Genomic DNA, 4,023 nt, shown 5'->3' on the forward strand with positions numbered 1-4,023 from the left:
TCAATACCTCTTTCAGAAACTTTATGCCCCAAGACAATACCTTCATTAACCATAAAGTGGCACTTTTCCCAATTCAAGACAAGATTAGTTTCTTCACATCTCTGCAAAACTCGATCAAGGTTGCTCAAGCAATCATCAAAAGAAGATCCATAGACGGAAAAGTCGTCCATGAAAACCTCACAGATCTTTTCACAAAAGTCAGAGAATATAGTCATCATGCATCTTTGAAAGGTAGCAGGTGCATTACATAAACCAAAAGGCATACGTCTATAAGCAAAAGTACCAAAAGGGCATGTAAAAGTAGTCTTTAATTGATCTTTGGCTGACACAGGTGTCTGAGAGAAACCAGAATAACCATCTAGAAAGCAAAAATGTGTATGTTTGGATAATCTTTCTAGCATTTGATCGATAAAAGGTAAGGGGTAATGATCTTTTTTAGTAGCCTTATTTAATTTGCGGAAATCAATTACTATCCTATAACCAGTAATAATTCTTTGAGGGATCAATTCATCTTTATCATTAGGAACAACAGTAATTCCTTCCTTCTTAGGGACACAATGGATAGGACTTACCCACTTACTATCAGCAACGGGATAAATTATACCTGCCTCAAGGAGCTTTAGTATCTCCTTTCTTACCACTTCTTTCATTTTAGGATTCAGATGGCGTTGATGATCACGAACTGGTTTAGCATCTTCTTCCAAATTAATTTTATGTTGACATAGAGTGGGACTAATGCCCTTAAGATCATCAAGAGTATACCCAATAGCAGCGCGGTGCTTCTTCAGAATTTTTAATAATCTCTCTTCTTCATGTTCTGAAAGGTTAGCACTAATAATAACAGGATATATCTTTTTCTCATCAAGATAGGCATATTAAGAGTATCAGGTAACGGTTTAAGCTCAAACACAGGATCACCCTTGGGTGGAGGAGGATCACCTAGGATTTCAACGGGTAAATTGTTTTTCAGAATAGGTTCCTGTTTAAAGAATACCTCATCTAATTCCCTTCTTTCATTCATAAACATATCATTTTCATGGTCTAGCAAATATTGTTCTAAAGGATCACTAGGAGGTACGGCAATAGAAGCAAGACCAATAATTTCATCCTTACTAGGTAATTCTTCTTCACGGTGTTGTCTACTAAATTTAGAAAAATTAAATTCATGAGTCATATCATCTAAACCGACAGTAACGACATCCCTTTTGCAATCTATGGTAGCATTAACAGTATTTAAGAAGGGTCTACCAAATATAATGGGACAAAAACTATCTTGTGGGGAACCAAGAACAAGAAAATCAGCAGGATATTTAGTTTTCCCACATAAGACTTCAACATCTCTAACAATTCCCATTGGTGTAATAGTATCTCTATTGGCAAGTTTAATTGTGACATCAATTTCTTCTAACTCAATAGGTGCAATGTCATGCATAATTTCTTTGTATAAGTCAATAGGTATTGCACTAGCACTAGAACCCATATCACATAAGCCATGATAGCAATGATCTCCTATTTTAACAGAAATAACAGGCATGCCTACCACAGGTCTAGGTTTATCTGTATCACGGGGTTTAGCAATTCTAGCAGTTTCATTACAGAAATAAATAACATGTCCATCTATATTATCAGACAAGAGATCTTTAACAATAGCAATATTAGGTTCAACTTTAACTTGCTCAGGAGGTGTATATGTTTTAATATTGCTTTTACGAACCACAGTTGAAGCTTTAGCATGATCCTTTATCCTAACAGGGAAAGGTGGTTTCTCAACATAAGAAGTAGGAACAATAGGATCATTGTAAGTGATAGTCTTTTCTTCAACTTTAATAGGTGCAGCTACTTTTACTTCTATGGGAGGATGGTATTTAAACCACTTCTCCTTGGGGAGATCAACATAAGCAGCAAAAGATTCACAGAAAGAAGCTACTATCTCAGAGTCAAGTCCATATTTAGTGCTAAATTTACGAAAAATGTCGGTATCCATAAAAGATTTAACACAATCAAAACTAGGTGTCATACCTGACTCCTTACCATTGTCAAGGTCCCAATCTTCGGAGTTGCGTTTAATTCTTTCCAATAAATCCCATTTGAATTCAATAGTCTTCATCATAAAAGAGCCAGCACAAGAAGTATCAAGCATGGTGCGATTGTTACCAGAAAGTCGAGCATAAAATTTTTGAATAATCATTTCTCTTGAGAGCTCATGATTGGGGCATGAATATAACATTGATTTAAGCCTGCCCCAAGCTTGAGCGATGCTTTCTCCTTCGCGAGGCCAAAAATTATATATATAATTGCGATCATGATGAACAAGATGCATAGGATAAAACTTTTGATGAAATTCCAATTTCAATCGTTTGTAGTTCCAAGACTCCATATCATCACATAGCCTATACCATGTCGATGCATCTCTCCTCAAAGATAAAGGGAAGACCTTCTTCTTAATAACATCTCCGGGTACACCTGCAAGCTTAAATAATCCACAAACTTCATCCACATATATTAGATGCTCATCAGGATGTTTTGTTCCATCTCCTAAAAAAGGATTAGCTGGCAGTTTTTCTACCACACCCAAAGGAATTTCAAAGCAAGCATTTTCATTTTCAGTAGGTTCAGTAGGTTGAGGAGCAACTCTTTGCTCTACTGGTCGGGGTGAAGATACCCCGAACAAGCCCCTCAGAGGATTACTTTCCATAATAACAAGTGACAGTAAATTTCAGCACACTATATAAATATTTCCTTACCAAATTCCACCTACCAAAGGCGCTTCACTCCCCGGCAACGGCGCCAGAAAAGAGTCTTGATGACCCACAAGTATAGGGGATCTATCATAGTCCTTTCGATAAGTAAGAGTGTCGAACCCAACGAGGAGCAGAAGGAAATGATAAGCGGTTTCCAGCAAGGTATTCTCTGTAAGTACTGAAATAAGTGGTAACCGATAGTTTTGTGATAGGATAATTTGTAACGAGCAACAAGTAACAAAAGTAAATAAAGTGCAGCAAGGTGGCCCAATCCTTTTTGTAGCAAAGGACAAGCCTGGACAAACTCTAATATGATGTAAAGCGCTCCCGAGGAAACATGGGAATATCGGCAAGCTAGTTTTCATCACGCTCATATGATTCGCGTTCGGTACTTTGATAATTTGGTATGTGGGTGGACCGGTGCTTGGGTGCTACCCTTACTTGGACAATCATCCCACTTATGATTAACCTCTATTGCAAGCATCCGCAAATACAACAAAAGTATTAAGGTAAACCTAACCATAGCATGAAACATATGGATCCAAATAGGCCCTTACGAAGCAACGCATAAACTAGGGTTTAAGCTTCTGTCACTTTAGCAACCCATCATCTACTTATTACTTCCCAATGCCTTCCTCTAGGCCCAAATAATGGTGAAGTGTCATGTAGTCGACGTTCACATAACACCACTAGAGGAGAGACAACATACATCTCATCAAAATATCGAACGAATACCAAATTCACATGACTACTAATAGCAAGACTTCTCCCATGTCCTCAGGAACAAAAGTAACTACTCACAAAGCATAAACATGTTCATAATCAGAGGGGTATTAATGTGCATATAGGATCTGAACATATGATTTTCCACCAATTAAACCAACTAGCATCGACTACAAGGAGTAATTAACACTACTAGCAACCTACTAGCACCAATCCCGAACTTGTAGACAAGAATTGGATACAAGAGATGAACTAGGGTTTTGAGATGAGATGGTGCTGATGAAGATGTTGATGGAGATTGCCCTCTCCCGATGAGAGGAGCGTTGGTGATGACGATGGCGATGATTTCCCCCTCCAGGAGGGAAGTTTCCCCGGCAGAACAGCCCCGCCAGAACCCTAGATTGGCTCCGCCAAGGTTCCACCTCGTGGCGGCGGAGTTTCGTCCGAGAAGATGGCTTATGATTTTTTTCCCATCGAAAGATTCCATATAGCAGAATATGGTCACCGGAGGGCCACCAGGGGGCCCACGAGGTAGGGGGCGCGCCCAAGGGGGTAGGGC

Source organism: Triticum urartu, chromosome 2A (genome assembly GCF_056163025.1).
Source record: "Triticum urartu cultivar PI428250 chromosome 2A, HENAU_Tu73, whole genome shotgun sequence".
Taxonomy (NCBI): Eukaryota; Viridiplantae; Streptophyta; class Magnoliopsida; order Poales; family Poaceae; genus Triticum; species Triticum urartu.